The sequence below is a fragment of the Phasianus colchicus genome, chromosome Z (genome assembly GCF_987193195.1).
Source record: "Phasianus colchicus chromosome Z, bPhaCol1.hap1.1, whole genome shotgun sequence".
Classification (NCBI taxonomy): domain Eukaryota; kingdom Metazoa; phylum Chordata; class Aves; order Galliformes; family Phasianidae; genus Phasianus; species Phasianus colchicus.
Genome location: NC_143476.1, coordinates 28,334,884 through 28,352,069, shown reverse-complemented (window position 1 = coordinate 28,352,069; position 17,186 = coordinate 28,334,884). Strand labels below are relative to the sequence as shown.

The 17,186-nt window shown below is 41.4% G+C and overlaps 1 protein-coding gene across 5 annotated transcripts in view; it reads right to left on the bottom strand.

Moving 5' to 3' along the window:
* The window catches only part of ARB2A (ARB2 cotranscriptional regulator A), a 259,865-nt gene extending 245,447 nt beyond the window's left edge, over positions 1-14,418 (bottom strand). For 4 of the 5 annotated variants that reach the window (XM_031605280.2, XM_090131936.1, XM_090131935.1 and 1 more), the window contains exon 1: positions 14,280-14,418. The gene's annotated coding sequence lies outside the window, so the exon portion shown is untranslated. The remainder of the gene's footprint in view (positions 1-14,279) is intronic. The other variant, XM_090131934.1, reaches the window with a different exon arrangement.
* Positions 14,419-17,186: the final 2,768 nt, after the last annotated feature.

Here is a 17,186-nt window from a genome sequence, read left to right as displayed (position 1 = left end):
TTCCTTGAACAGCTCCAGGGTTGGTGACTCCACCACCTCCCTGGGCAGCCCATTCCAGTGCCTGACTACTCTTTCAGAAAAGTAGTATTTTCTAACATCCAGCGTAAATCTCCCCTGGCGCAGCTTGAAGCCATTCCCTCTAGTCCTATCACCAGTTACACGAGAGAAGAGGCCGACCCCCAGCTCACTACAACCTCCCTTCAGGTAGTTACAGAGAGCAATAAGGTCTCCCCTGAGCCTCCTCTTCTCCAGACTGAACAATCCCAGCTCCTTCAGCCGCTCCTCATAAGGCCTGTGCTCCAGACCCCTCACCAGCTTTGTTGCCCTTCTTTGAACACGCTCCAGGACCTCAGTGTCTTTCTTGCAGCGAGGAGCCCAAAACTGGACACAGTACTCGAGGTGCGGCCTCACCAGAGCTGAGTACAGGGGGACAATCACTTCCCTGCTCCTGCTGGCAACTAGGTATGCAGCTGAGGTATACCTGAGATATGCTCCTATTAGTACAGGAGATTAGTCAATTTGCCCTTATTGCCACAAAGATACAGTTCTGGCCATGTTCAGATAGCAGTCCAAAAGGTTCTCTAGCTCCTTTTAATAGAGCTACATCCTAGCCAGGCATTACGAACCTGTGGTGCTCCTTGGAAATCACATCTTTGTCACTGTGCACGTTCACAGTGAAGTTGAGCAGCTGCAAGAAATGGTTTGTGTTAGCTTCAAGTTTAAACATGCTGTCCTAACAGTTGCCATTCCAAACAAGAGCTAAAAAACTTTACCAATCATTCCAAACAAAACCAGTAAAGTTCTTAGCGTATTATGTGGAAAACATTACATTTTCTACCAGCTTGAATAAACTTCTAAGTGAGGAGGACTGTCTTACTGTAGCTGCAGACTCTGCTGGCAAAGTTCAGCCAAGCACTACCAACGATTGTGCGGATGGAAGCAGACAAACAGAGAGACTGGAGATGCCATCTAATTTAACAAAAAGCATCTCCAAAAATTTATAGTTTTTGCTTGGAAGGTCTTGAGTTTCAGGCCTGACAGAATAATAAAACTGATCAGAATTACTTCCTGTTAACGAGAGGCTTTGTATTTCCTTCAGCTAACCAATTCTAAGAGCAATCACTTGTATATAACTACAGAGTATTGCACAGAAAGGCACCCAATTTGAATTTTATTAGCTCTTAAATTAACCCACCACTTTCTATGATAGTTTCAAGGGTTACTCTTTTTTGTACTTTGTTTCCAGTCTGAATTACTAAAGCTCCAGGCTTCAATCACTAGGAATTACAAGTCTTCCTCTATTTGTCAAACTCTGCAGAACAAACAGTGGTAGCTTCCCTGGATTTCTGTGCTTCAGTTCTGAAAATTTTTTTTTTTTTTGGACTATGGACATAACTTCTCACATAACTGGATAACAACAAATAAATTCTTTACTATTCATCATCTTACCACTTTTCAAATCAAATTTTACTAGAAATGATTTAACATTATTTCCCAAAGATATTTATTGACTTGCTAGATAGTTCTTATAAATATTTACTGAAGATCACCACTCCTGAAGACTGCTTCTTATTTAACCTTTCTAAGGAAGAAAAGTTCTTAAGTTCCTTAAGAAGCAGCTATTTAGCTTACACTGAACAGTCTTTAAGTTTGAACATGACTTATTTTAAGTAGTCAGTTTACATAATATTAAATTATACTGCAGCAGTAACTGTAATAAAGCAAACCCATAATCTGAATGAAGTTTATTCTGACATTTAATTATTAATATAATTTTCCATTAATATTCCACTCATTTAATCAAGTTGTGACAGTCTGATCTATTATTGTCTGCACTGACCTATCCTCTTCTATCAAGCACTGACACACCATCAGCACTTCTCGCATCTTTCAGTATTTCTTTATCACTCCAAGTATTATTTAAAATGAGTAACAATAGGCAAAGGACTTCCTTTAATACATCTTTTGTCATTCTTTGGGTCAACTTTAATAAATAACCAGCCCCCAAAATTATAATAACTAACAATGAAAATGAAGTGCCACAGAAAATAGAGGACACTTGAATTGTTAGCAATTTCAGACTGAGATTAGATGATTATTCAGAAGGAATACTGCTGTTTAACCTATCTTATTCGTTTGAATACTGCAATAGCTGAAAAATGTAACTGCTACAACAGAGTTTATCAATACAATTATAGTAATTACAGGACTCGAGTAAACGATCCATTGCACTATTCTGTCGGTATGCCTCCTTAAGACCACGTGGATAATACATAAACCTCACAAATCATGTGAAAAAATCTATATGCATAACTAAGGCCTGTCCTTAAGGCACTTATTCTTCTGTCCACCTCTCTAGAGCAGCTGACCACATTGCTTCCTAAAACTACATGGAAACGAATGCAAGAAAAGCACAGATACATTATACAGTGTACTGCATGGAAAAATATGTACCATCATCAGCTTCATCCAGTGTAACAAGGGACTCCTGTAAAACATACTACCAACTTTCTCACATGAAAGACGAATTTCAAGAAAATCTTCAGGATGTTTGAAATAGCATTATCTTTAAAAGCATTCTTACATAAGAGAATTAATTTAAAAATGAAGCAGGACAAGGAAAAATGAATCTGTAAAGAAAACTTACAGCAAGGCAAAAAGTTTGCAACAATCCACATCATAATATGCATAGACAGAGTTCATTTTTTTTTCTGCAGACGTTTGTATGATGCTATGCTTTGGTTTTGTGACAAAGACAGCAGAAAGAGCACACCAAATTTTCTGAGCAGCTCTGCACAGAGCCAAGGGCTTCTCTGTTTCTCACAATGCCAAGCCAACAAGGAGCTAGCAGTGCACAGGGAGCTGGGGGGGATACAGAATGAGGACAGCCAACCCCAGTTGACCAAAGTTTCATACTACATGGCACTGTGCTCAGCAATAAAAGGTAGTGGAACGGAGGAAGAAGTGAGGGACACAATGCCATGATTTTTGTCTGATCAAGAAATTGTTAGGCACTATGAGCCCTGCTTGTCTAAAAGAGGCTGAACATCTGCCTTCCAGTTTGGAAGTAGCAAACAGATTCCTTGTTCTCCTGGAGTTCCATGTGCGGCTTTTGCTTTACCTGGTAAGCTGTCTTTACCTCAAAACTAATGCAGCAGATGTAAAATATGTCCTAGCTAGACATGTTTCTAACTATCATGACAATTAGTAATAAAGTTATGACAGTGTGCACCCACTATGCTCCCAACATCCTCCTTCAGTTTCACTGTCATATGCAAGATCTTGTTCTTGTGGACAAATGGGCATGTGCAAGATACTATGAGTCTAGCACCTTACTCATGAAAACTGAGCAGCCCAAAAGCCCAATGAGCTCTCCATTACAGGATCCCCCTTGAGTAGGGATGTCTCTTGAGGTTACTCCTGTAGAGAATCCCTTACACCTGTGAAGATGCCTTGCTGATACAGATACTTGGTAAGTGGCAATTAAACTTGGCTAGTTTTTCTAAGATTTATCTTTGTGTACACGTAATCTCGCAGACATAACACCACTGACCAAGTATGGGACTAGGCGTGGATTCAGCTGCACTTAAGCTCCTTACCTCTGTGGTTCAAGATCTTCAGAAAGCAGAGAGAATCTCAAAACTCAAGAGAAGGGTCTCCTGTATGTTTAACCCTATGCTGCAAACACCCAAGTGCATCCAGACATTTTGATTCCTGTTAAGTCACTGTCCACTTTGTTAAATTGCTGTATCAGTAACTATATTCCTGCTTCTCTCTTAGGAGTGGTGCAAACAGTATAGTTGTTTGCATTTATGACAGAACTTCAAATTAAATGGAAAGCAATTACCAAAATAAGCCTATACCTAAAAACGGCTCAATTTTAAAATATTTCTCAATCTTGCAGGAGACATTTCAGGCAAATGTCTCAGTTTCAATGGACAGATCTTTTGGGCAACAGTCTCTAAAGCTCCATGAAACATAATTAATATTGCTGCAAGCTGCTTCAACTTGGAAAGAGGAAATTCCACAGTTTAGAAGAGAGCAAGAAACTCTTTCTAGGCTGTATATATAAGGTTGCTCAAAATTTCAAATGACATCCAAAGAAATCAGTTAATGAAAATGATCCTGGCATAGAATCATGGAATCACAAGGTTGCAACGACCTGCAAGATTATCTAGTCCAACCATGCTCCCTACCATTGCTATCACAAGTCTCTAAACCATATCTTGTAGCTAACAATATCTTCGGCTGCTTTAGAAAAACAATGCCAGCAGCTCTGAGTTCCCCAGTAAAGTAGATATGCGCACACCCTTGAAGAGTCCAGTGAAGGGTTTCAAAGAGCAACCCTTTGCAACCCTGCAAAGAGCATCTGAAGTCTTTGAAGAGGCTGAGAGTTGGAACTGTCCATACTGGAGGAGGCTTGGTACAAAAAAGGTGAGGGGAAGTATTATCAGTGCCTATTAAATGCCTGATGGGAGAGTAAAGACTACTAAGGTGGAAACTTCCTAGTAGTGTTCAGTGAGAGGACAACAGAAAATAGGCATAAATTGAACCATAGCAAATTCCATCTGAACGTAGGAAAAACTTCTTACTCTTAGAGTAGTAACATTGGAACAGGGTGCCCAGACAGTTTATGGAGTCTCTGATCTTGGAAATGACCATAACTTTCAGAACAGTCCAGCTCTCAGTGACACTGAGGGTAAAGAAGTGACTCTAGACAAAGTGTGTGACCGTACATTTACTTATACACATATTAGTTGCCACTCACAATAGCAATGAACAACTTTAAACATGAGATATGAAAATCATTACAAGCACCATGTGTGAGAATCAGAGTTTGTGGATTAAGTGGTTTTACTTTTTTGTGCAGTAAGGCATTTAGTTGTAATTCTTCAGTTTGTGTGAAATAGCTGAAATATACCATCAAGAAAACGTCAAAACCACTAAGACCATAGCCATGGCAAATGTGAAATCTGACAATACTGGATGCTACTCATCCTATTGGCAATCATTCTTTTAGGTTCATTAAGAGGCCTTCAAGCTGGATAAAATCATTCTGTAGATGCATGGAACCTTAAAAACTGTCCACAGTCTTTCCATAGATGGCAGCACAAGATAAATATGTACGTCATCATTACCATTGACACTCTGAAAACAGTTAATTCTGTAAGTATCTGGAAATACCAAAACTGAGATTGTTCATGTGCATTTAGTTCAGCTCCCATGCACTGAGCTCTAATCTTATACAAAAAAACGTGAAGAAAATCAAAGCAGAGACGTGTCTGAAGAACAAGCCTCCCTTGCCAGAGGGAACAGGTGTTATTTAGCCTACAGAAAAGAAGGAGCTTGGAAGGGGGGTTGGGGAAACTCTGTAACTCTCTATAACAGTCTTGTCTGTCATGATGTTTCAGAAGGGTAGTTTTCCTAACTTGAATGTCTTTTGTCACAACCCTTTAGCTCCTGATTATCAACACTTTGGAAATCGATGCCGTTTGTATATGTCCTTTAGCAACTGTTTCCATACTTGCAGACTGTAATCATGTCTTTATTAGTCCCCTGGAGTCTAAAGAATTCATGTATTTTCCCCTAAAAGACTCTCCCACATGCTTAAACTCCTTAAATGAGATACCTCATACTGATCAAGTACAAGCAATGTGCAGAAGAATGAAATTATCATGACATTTTCAAATACGTAATTTTTAACCAAATACCCCAGAATGATTACTCTTTTTGAAACATGTTACTGACTCATGTTCAGACTATGAATCACCTAAAATAAAAAAAATATATTTTATCTGTAATTACTGCTATTTAGCACTTAAAGAGGGATCTATCTAACCTAAGCATGCTTCTTTGCATTTGTTTTTTCCTACTCTATGATTTCTTGCATGCTATTTTTCTAATTTCTCTAAGCCATTTGAAATTCTGAAGTTACTCTTCACAGAACTTGATCTGCAACTGTCTGTTAAGTAATAAATGTACTCTTTCTGTCATTATCATCCAAGTCATTAGAAAAGTGAAGGCACTTTTTTTTTTTTTTTTTTTTTTGCAATGCATTTCTGCCTTTTTGAGTGCACAGAATGAAAATGCTCACTTGGTACACAGCTGTTTAGTTTCTCATTCGACCTTCCTCTGCCAAGCTTTGAGAGTAACATTGCTACCATACTCAGTTCATCCTCCCCCATATTTTACTGCCTTTCAACCATTCTCTTCTGTTTTTCATATAAGTTCCCGGTTCCACTTAGCCTTAGTTCACCCTGACAGCTCCAGCTATCAATCCATTCCCTTCCTTTCTAAGCTATCCTCATTTGCCCTTTCACGTCAAGAGCTTAAACAGAGATATGGCCAACTTCACAACCTGTTCCAAATCTCCTGATCATTCCCATCCATCAGCTAGAATCATTCATGCTGCAGAAGGAAGAGGGGACTATAAAAGCTCCCAGGGGTTTTCCAGAAACCCAGCTCCCTGTTGTCCACTTCCACTGGTCACTCTCATCCCAAGCCTGGAAGAACAACTCTCGCTTGTTCCATGCTGCTGCTGCACAAGTCCAAACAACTAAAAGGGCACAGCAGTTGTTGTACTGGTACAATCACTGTTCATTTTTACATACTGAAACTAAACTGGATGCCCCTCCCCTTACACAAAAGTAGACTTGCTAAATTTGCTATTCAAAGAACAAAGGCTCCATACCACACAATCACATACCTGGAAAGGGACCCCTGGAGGTCAGCTTGCTTACTGAAGGAAAGATGTATTAGAACAGGATGCTTAGACACTTCTCCATCCAACTTCTGAATGTTTTCAAGGATGACAATTCCATAACTTCTTTGGGCACCATCCCTATGCTTAACTATAATCACAGGAAACTTATTGACCACTCTTTCCCATAAAGTAAAACACTGCAATTTATTTGCTACTCTGCACTGCAATGAAAAGTGAAGTTTAGAACAAACAAAGAAAACAAAAATATTAAGTTATCCACACCACAACCCTCTTACAGAAAACTAAATGCTTTAACCCTGCCATATCCATCAAGCTTTCATATACTCCTGTTAATAGTACTCTCTGAAGATAACAGTCATCTAGAATTTTTTTAAACAAAATGTTATCTTAAATGTTTCCTATGGTCATTGCTAAGCCAGCAAAATCTGAGCTTCTCAGAGGAAGGCCAGCTTTGAAAAATTCAGTTTCCCTATAATACCAATCAGGTACTGTCATTTTCAGAGCAAGAAAATGTAAGCATGGGTTGGTATCATTAAGGAACTGGACTTCCCATCTCAGCATAGCTCCATTCCTCCCAGGCTCCCTTCCCTAGACCAACTACCCACACAGGCAGTAGCTCAAACTTCGTATTTTGGTTTGGTCCTCTCACAGTTGTTTCTTAAGGACTTATTGTAATTTTTTTTAACTACTCAAATATTCAGTAGAAAGAAAAACAAGAAAAACAGAATAACCATAACAAAGTATTAAAAGAAAAAGTCCACAATGATGTTGGGAAGGTAACAGTGTTAAAGCAGTCTTTCAGGAATTCTACCTGTCTGATGTGAAGTTGGTGGCTTGATTCACATGAATGTAATGCAGGGTACCTCTTTAGTCAGAGCAAAAATGGGGATCATATGACATTGTAAACCAAAAATGTCTATGTCTATTCCTAAGTTGCTGACAACTAGAAATTATGTCTTAACATATAAAGCACAAGCGAGGATCTAGTTGCAGATTTGAAATCTTACATGGCACAATGGTTACGCATCTGCTGCATCTTGTTGGAAATAAAGTTTCATTATCACAGTGGACTTAAGACCAAGTGACATAACCTGGAGCTCTCATGCTGCCATTATCAGAACACGTTTAAAATTTCTAAAAAAAAAAAAAAATTGAGGACAAGTTCTTATGCTGAGAAATGTTAAATCCAACCCAAGAGAAAGCTGTGTTCGACTTCATCCGGACATAACAAGTACCCCACTGTGTCATAGAGAACAAATGTAGAACAAAGACAGTTCCTGCCACTAGGACTTAAAATCAAAGGTCCATATTACCCAACACATTTTTGCAAAACGACTTAAGCAGTCCCACCCCCTACCCATGCTACCATCTCAGCTGTGCTGACAGAACTGTTTGTAGCAATGCACCATGAACCAACTCAGGGAATCAGATCTGAGTAAAACCAGAACAGGGAGCTGTTCAGAGTGAAAACTTCCTTTATTTCTTTTTATCCTTTTTTTTTTTTTTTTCTTCTTTCAATTATCAACTTCCAGATTCAGTTCATTATCTGGTAAAACTGAGGTAAGGAGGACAGAAAATGACAGGAAAATGTAACTGCTCTATGAGAACTTTTTAAGCCAGTCTGAACATAGGCAAGTAGGAAACACAGACAGTCAAAGCTAAAAAAAAAAAAAAAAAGATGCTATCACTATGGTAATCAGTTTTTCCTTCTTTTAAATTTCAAATCCTCTTGCTCCAAAATGTAAGCATTTGAATTAACAAGATGCCTCCATTATTTTTTGTCTCACTGACTACAGTGTATCAAATATGAGTCTGCAATACAAACGACTTTGTTGATTTTGATGTCTCTACTTGCTCTAACATCTTTCTCACTGGTTGGATGTGGACAGCTACATTAATATGTCTCATAAATTGGGAGATGAATATCAGCTTCAAGTGTATTGGATAGAGGCAACACTGGAATATTCCAAAGTTTGATTCAGGTGAGTCCCACAAGTGCTCACAGAGGAACAGAAAGTACACTGTGTGCAAGTTTGTCAGGAGTTGAGTCAATACGAGGCTGAAGGTGACAGGTTCTGGGTGTCATTGCCAGTGGCGAGACACAACACTGACAAAGCGGAAGGCTCAAACTTTCAGAGCCAGGTCACAGAAAAAGACAACATTTATCTTGCAACACAGTGACTCCTGGCCTCAGTTTTAATATGGTGGAGGTGCATTTTACTGTCCATCTTGACTGGACCATCCTACCATACCCACCATATAGTCTGGATTTGGTGCCTTCTGACATCCATCTGTTTGGGCCAGTGAAAGATGGAGTGCACAGGCAACATTTTCCTAGCAAGAGCCTTGTCACAGCAGCTGTGAAACAGTGGGTCACCTCTGCTGATGCAGATTTTCATGAGCACAGTATGCAGGGTATTGTTACTGCTGGTGAAAATGCAAAGCTAGTGGTAGTGACTATGTTGGAAAATAGTGTTTTATAGCTGAAAACTTGCTCTATCAAATCATGCTGTTGTGCTCTTTGCATCCGTTGTACTTTCCATAGAAATAAAGAGGTGGCATTACTTTCAGAGCAACCTATGCACAGTGCAGTTCTCCAGTATCCCTTCCACTTCCTGTTAATATACATCTCTTTTTAAAAATATCTCCAGTTTTGTTTTTAACTATGGTGACAGTTTCTACTAAAATCTGACACTCTTAATCAAGACCAACAAGTATGTTCTGCAGGATGAATTACAGGCTTATTGTTGGAAACAACAACAAAATCCTAGATGCTGCCAAATTTATTTGCTTATACACAGGACAAGAAAGAAAAAAAAGCAAAGAATGAATATGGCTTAGCATCATTTTCAGTTAAACAAGACAACTGAGATTTGGATGGAATATATGCTAATACATAAATATGATATTCACTCAAGTGTGAATTTCAAGTCTTTGTGAATCCAGGCTTGCAAAGTTTAAAAGAAACTACAACCATCACATTATCTATTGCATTTGATCTTCGACACAACATTCTACCAGCCTGGAGTACTTGGTACAGTGACAACACAGTCAATCAGAATCATCCTGTCCATCTTCTCAGACAAGTAGTCTTTAAAAAAAAACAGGATAGTTTTCCTTCCAGCACAGAGGTCATATGACAACTGCAAAGTACAACAGAACTGCTAGTTTCCAGCTTGTAGCAAAAATAAAATAAGAATGAGGTCTACTATGCCTTCTTCCTAAGACAAAAATACAAAAACTTCAAGCAAGATAAGAAACAGGAGAACCTGCTTCTCCTATGTCTCATCAGCAGCTTTTTTCATGCATAAAGATGACATGAAGAAAGCTCAGTATGTCAGCAGAATAGAGCAGTGCAGCTGAACAGTCCAGAAAATTCAAAACCAAATGTCCAAAAGCATCTAACTATAAACAGAAAATAGCAAATTTATGAAGCTTGTATACAGACAAATCCAGACAAGTCTTCTTAGGGAATCACTCACAATTTCCAAAGCTACTTATTACACTTCAGATTTCTTATCTACATGCCTAGGAGTAGTTAAGAATAATCAAGATTTGTTTCAATACAGTTAAAACAGTTTGCATTTTGTCCCTTGAAATTAGTAGTGAACAGGAAAACTTCCTTATGAAGATAAACAACAAAAAACATTCCAAAAACTTTACAGTCTAATGAGATGGGTCTTAAATAAACAAGCATCAAGTAACAAGCACTTTAACATTTAGTACTGCTGGTGCTTCAGGTACAGGCCTGCTTTCAAATCAATGCAGGAATTGCTCATCTGCAGTCCAAGTGACTATGTGCACAGGCAACTTCAACTGGAGCCAGCACTTCTCCTTCTACACATAAAATACTTTTTTTTCTTTGCCAGTCAGACAAAAAGCCACCTTATTTGCTAACAGAAAAGCTTCCTAAATTTACTCCAGCAGTAAACATATATTGATTTGTGCAATAATACAGTTTTTGAGAGAAAACTTATTTTATGTAAGTATTAAAATCACAACTTGCAACATTAAAATGTCTATACAGTAGGGTTAACACAGTCTGCTCTCTTTCTATATCTGCTGAGAAATAGAAAGCTGAAAGCCTTAGAAACCAAAGTGACTACAAAGCAGATGCACCTAAAATTAGCTTGATCAGCTCTATGTAGCGCATCTTTTTTCTGCTGTATACCAACTAAAGAGAATATTCATTGCAGTACTGGGGAGGTTTCAACAAACAGGACCTTAATATGGCTGAAATCCCCTCCAGGAGGGTGCAACAGGAGTAAAAGCAGTGACATCACAACAGTGCCAGCCCACAAAGCAGGACACCATTCTAGCTAGCAGCATCATCAATAATTGACTTATACTAGCAGAGAGCTTAAGAAACTGGTAAGGGGGCTGATTCCCACAGTAGAAGGTAACTGGGATGCAGGTTCACCATCTGCTGAAGCCCTCAGGGCAAATGGTCCTTTACTTCTTCCTTCTCCCAGCCCCTCCTACATCCTTTGAGAGGAAGGCACCCAACAGTGCTGTGAGCAAGCTGATGCAACTGGAAAGCAGCATTTTATTTGTGAAGTTCTATGTTTGCTGGATTTGCTTCCTGACCCAGAGTTCTCACTCCAGTAAAAAAAAATAAAATAAAATAAAAATCATATAAATACATATGATGCACATTCTAACCGCAATGCTTTAAAACACTGAAAAACATCCATGCAAAATAACTGTTTTTAACAGATTAAATTCTATTTCAAGAATCTCACTGAGTACAGATCCGTGAAATGAATCTAAAGACTATGTAGGCATATATGCAATCACAGTTACAAAGAGAATCACCTCTTGAAAGACAGAATAAAAATCATAGGGCAGCATTAAGTTTCGTAAGCAGATGTCTTCATGCGTATGGTTAAATAATTTGTTTCAGTAAGTGAGTGGAAAAAAATTTGAGAGATATGCATTCATCCTCTGCATGCATACTTTACTTCAAAGAATTCCAGGAATCTATTGTAAACGTAAAAAACTCCACAGTCACCACAGCACATTGCTCCCCAAAGGAACAGCGGGTCAAATTCAAAGTACCAGCAATAGCTTCTCATTCAGGCCTTTTTCTATAGAGACCAGAATGGACAAAACCTCCAAAACCTCAGAGCTGTGTCTTCAAGGGTAAAGAAAAAAAACAACTTAGGTTGTGAACTTAAAGGATAAAAGACCAAAACATAACTCCCTACTGAGTGACTACAAGGAGAAGCTTTCCCAAACATTAGCTAACTACGAGACAAAAGACAGCTCAGTAAAGAGTCAACTAACAGATTAACATATAGTCATAATTGGCCACAACCATTGAAAAAGCAATCTGAAGAAAAAAGGCAAAATCCAGACTCTGGTGAGAAAGCTGCAATAATTAAAGGTATTTCAGTAAGGCAGCCAGCATTCACAGCATGCACTATGCTTCTGAAATGATGATGCCCATCTGCCTCCAGCTGCTCAGTACCGCTGGCCTGCTGGAAGTTTTCATCTCGTTCCCAAGCCTACCAGCACCTGCTAACCTACTTCAGACAAAAAGTGTCAGGTCAACTTAAGCACTGTATCATACCCGTGTTAACCCACCGTGTTTGGGCAGGGGCACATCAGGGAGCAAGAAGAGGGCACAGGAGGACATGCTGCAGCCACCAGGTAACCGCAGCATTGCCCCAGGCTGCCCAACAGAACACCAGTGTTGTAAAGCTAAGATTTTTGCTGTCTTTCCATTACAGCATATTAACTTTTTCTTATGTGATTATAAAACACTTAATTGTCATATTCTTCTGGCTTTCTCTAAGCAACGCAATCAGACAGCTTTGCTGTGGGTAGCACAAGTTGCACTCTCTTTTGCTTAAATTCTTATCAAGAATTGCAAAAAACCATCAGTGAGTACAAGGTCTCCACCTTTCTGTTATTGTGAGGGCAAATACTGACACAGCCCTCCTCTCTGTCACCATTTTTCTGTCACCAAATCACTGTCCAGTTGAGACCAGTGACACTGAGCTGTCTTCCAGCTGCTGTTGATTTTCTAACACATCTTTCACCAACCACGTGTGTTGTGCCCAAGATTTGTTACTCAAACTTACCGGCTTATCCAAAAACAATGCACAGAAATGCAGCGTATGCTGCACTTTTTGAGGACATACCAATTAGGCTTACATGTGATTGAGCAGCTGGGCCCATGGAGCACTGTGGTTAAGAGTTAAAAGTCTGAAAGGGAAGGAGGGAAGCCAACATTTCTTCAACAGGCACTGTATGCATCTGTTGAGATGTGCAAGAGCACATCTTTCGTAACAACAAACTCTGAGTTATCTAACTGCCAAACCACAACTTCGCAATAGTGGTCATTTAAAATAAAAGCTACCTCCCTAAGTTTCATAGGCATAAAGGTTGAAAAAGATTGTGTAGTTCATCCCCAGTCCAACTTCATCATTCCCACTGACCATGTCCCTCAGTGCCATAACCACAAATTTCTTGAACACCTCCAGGGACGGTGATTCCATCATCTCCCTGGGCAGCCTGTGCCACTGCATTATTACTTAAGCGAAGAAAACTTCCCAAATATCCAATCCAAATCTGTCCTGGAGCAACTTGCGGCCATTCTGTCTCATCCTATCACTGCTACTCAGTAGAACAGGCCAACCCCCACCTCAGCCTCCTGTCTGGTCACTGAAAAGAGCAATGAGGTCTCCCCTAAGCCTCCTCTTCCCCACACTGAACAACCCCAGCTCCCTCAGCCACTCTCTATAAGACTCGTGCTGCAGACCCTTCGCAGCTTCTCTGCCTTTCTCTGAACATGCTGTGAGGTGTCAATACCTTTCTTTCTGTGAGGGGCCCAAAGCTGAGTACAGACCCTGAGGTGCAGCCTTGCCAGCGCCAAGTACAGGGGAGGAGTTTAAGTCTGTACAACTCAGAAGTGACAAAGACTTGGTGAAGGTTCCCAAGGTGCCCAGCCAACTCTATGAAACCTTCATACAGAAAGAAGTTCTCAGCCTCACAGTGCCAGGAGAGCAAAGCTCTGAGTGGAAGCGAGCACTTGGGCCTGGCTTTGCAGTGGGTCAGAAGAGCTGAGTTCACCCAGAGACTTTTTCCTGTTGGTGACCGCAAGGAAAACTTGCAAAAGATACAAGAGAGAAAGCTGCTGCAAGGAAGGGGAGCACCAAGAGTACCAGAAGCTCGCGATGATGTTTATCGTGAATTCCGGACAAAAAGACGCCCCGTGCGGTGCGCCAGGGGCCCGTTCCGGGCTGCCGCAGTCCGCTCCCGGGGACCGGCCCAGCAGCCGCGGGCCCGCTGAGCAGCGAGCCTGGGCTGTTCGGGGCGGGCGCTGCTCCCTCCCGCCGCGCCGTGGAAGTACGAGCAGCCCGACCGCCGCGGCCGCTCCCGCCCTCCACCGCGCGGCGGGCCGGCAGCCCAGGCCCGGCGGCTCAGGCGTGAGGCGGCCGCGCGACGCGGGCCCGCTCCTCCCGTCAGCGTGGCGGCCCCGCGAGGCCGGCGGCAGGGCCGAGACCGCTCGCGCCCCCTCCCGCCCCCGGGGCCGGGCCGCAGCACGTACCTGGCGCCCGTGGCTGGCGGGGCGGGGCGGGGCAGGAGCGGCGCCGTCAGCGGGAGGCGCGCAGTACAGTCGCCGCGCGCGCCGCCCGCCCCTCTCCTCCCTCCCGCTCCGCTTCCGGCATCTGCGCGCCGTGACGTCAGCACCGGGGGGCGCTACGGGAAAGCCGGAAGTGCAGCGGCAGCGGCGGCGTGTGGGGCTGGGGCGTCGGGCGGGCGTGGGAGCGCTGCGCCAGGAGCGCTGGGCACGCCATCCCGCCGCTTGTAAGAGCGAATTGCGGCGTGGGGTTCAGTTGATGCCCGGTGCTTGGGCGTTTGCACGTGTTCTTACACGCCACAGACGCAGGGCCACAGAATATCTCGAGTTGGAGATCATGGATAACTTCTAGGCATTTCCAGCGCCCTTGGTGTGGCTTAGCCAGAGAACGTGCATCTATCCCCCTCTGTCCTGCTGCCCTGGAGAGCTGGGGCCGTTCGGCCTGGAGAAGGCTCCAGGGAGACGCGAGAGCAGCATTTCAGTGCTAAAACGGGGGCTGTAAGAAGGAAGGGAACAGGCTCTTTGGCAGGGTCTGTTGGGAGAGTATAAAGGTATCAGCGGTTTTGGGCCAGTTCCACCTGGTTCTGTGACTAAATGTAGCATGGATCCACACCCCGGGAGTGGGGGAAAAGGGAAAAAAGGGAAAGGTAGGGAGATGTGCCTAAGACCAAAACAGTGACAACCAGGTGAGAGAAAAAACTAATTTACTAAATATGATATTGAAATGCAAGGTAGCACAATATAATAGAATATAGTTGGAAGTGAAGCTAGTAAGTCAAGTAAAATGAGAGTCTAAAAAACGAAAGGCCTTATGCAAATGCTGAAGGCAAGATGGTTAGGGAGAACACACCTCAGAGATGAGCAAGAAAAGAAGGGGCAATCTCCTGACTCAGGGGCAGTTTTATCTTTCCCTCTAAACAGAAACCAGAAACAGAACAGTGAAAGTCTTGAGGGAGATGAAGTTCTTCTTTCCTTCTGAGAAATGTATACCTGAAACTGTCGACAATCTACATAAGTAGTGTATGAATTCTTTAACTCCCAATGTATTACATGATGCGGAGTACTGATACAAAAAAAAAAATCATAAAACCATGACCAAGGGGAAGCGATTTCAAACTAAAAGAGAGATTATTTATATAGTATATAAGGAAGAAGGTTTTTACAGTCAAGGTGGTGAGGGATTGGCACAGATTATCCAGAAAGCTAGTGGAAGCCCCATCCCTGGACATATTCAAGGCCAGGCTGGACAGAGCTCTGAGCACCTGATGGAGCTGTAGGTGTCCCTGTTTGTTGCAGTAGAATTGGACTAGATGACCTTTAATGGTCTCTTCCAACTCAAATGATTCTAGGATACTATGATTCTGTAATATAGTATGAAATATTTCTTCTGTCATCTAATGGAGTCTCCAGTTTTGGAGATGGTCTTGCTAGCAAAATCCAGGAATGAAACTTGCCAACCTGAATGTCAGGTTAGAAAGTTGACATTGCTTTACTGCAGCACTGGGTGTGTGAGGGATCATTCCTAGCATGCATGCATATAAGCTGAAGCACATAGATTATATATATTATATACATTTAACAAAAATGAATATTTGTATAATTTCCATGAAGTGCCCGTCTATTCTGAGGATTGCTATATGTATTAAAAGCTGATACTACACATGCACTGTGTTAATAGGGGGTTCTTGCAAGGGGGAATTGGTGGTCATGGAGTTCCACTGGGAGATACTATCCAGCCAAAAAGTTGTGTGCTAAGTAGCTCAGGTCTTGACCATATTTGGTCAAGAAATCATTTATGTAAAATCAGCTGCTGACTGAATTTCTAATTATCTCATCTACCTTGTTATGGTGCTTATATTATCAGCTCTCGCAGAGTACAGTATATCTCCCCACAGCTTATGGAATGTTGAGACTTTGCAGTTAGGCTCCAGATGTCCTGCTTATCTGGGAAAAACAACCATATACAGAATATGTTTGCTGAAGACCCTGAATTAATTGCTGCAGACTCTGAATTTATTGCCAGGCATCACAGAGGTGCCTTCCAAACTCAGTTATTTTGTGTTTCCATATGATTCTGTGAAAAGTTTTCCTAATAAGTCAAATTACTGCTATCTACTGAAATTTATGCAGATGCTGGGTGGATACTAAGTTTCACCCTCTAATGATCACATCCAGTGGTCAACCAAATTGGTAGTTTTGTCATAAGAGATGCAGAACTTTCTCTGAACTGGTGTTAGCTATGGCCAGTGACTGTGTACTGTGTTTCACATTTTTCAGTAATTCCCAGAATAATCTTCTTCATACTTTTTACCCAGCAGTGAAGGGAGACCAGGGTCTTCTTTTATACTCTTCTTGAAAATTGGTACATTTACCAACTTTCAGTCAACTGGGACCTCTCCATATTCCCAAGACTATCTAAAAAAATAACAGAGAGGTTTTGTGATTATGTCAGTCAGCTCTTTCAGCAGCCGGAGAGTAATCCCATCAGGCCCTTGGTGCAAATCCCTATGGAGAATATTACTGAAGGTGGGGGTGATGGTAATTCAGAATAAGCAGAATTGTAATGGCTGACCAGGAGGCAGCAAAAGCCTAAACTGAAAGGCACTTTTCATGTAGGAGATAAGTGAGTAGGAGCACTCCTTAGGGACTGTGATGAGTTTTTGGACATAATAAGTGCAATATATTCATTAATGAGGTAAAGACAAGAATTTGATATGCACCCATGAAATTTAAAGATGACACTAAGCTGAAAGATATTATGAATTATGATCTTGACTAGAATGAGAGAAATGAGGTAAAATGTAACAATATAAAGTACAAAATCGGTAACCAAAAGAACAGTAAACCTTTGCTATAAACTCATCAGTTAGAGCA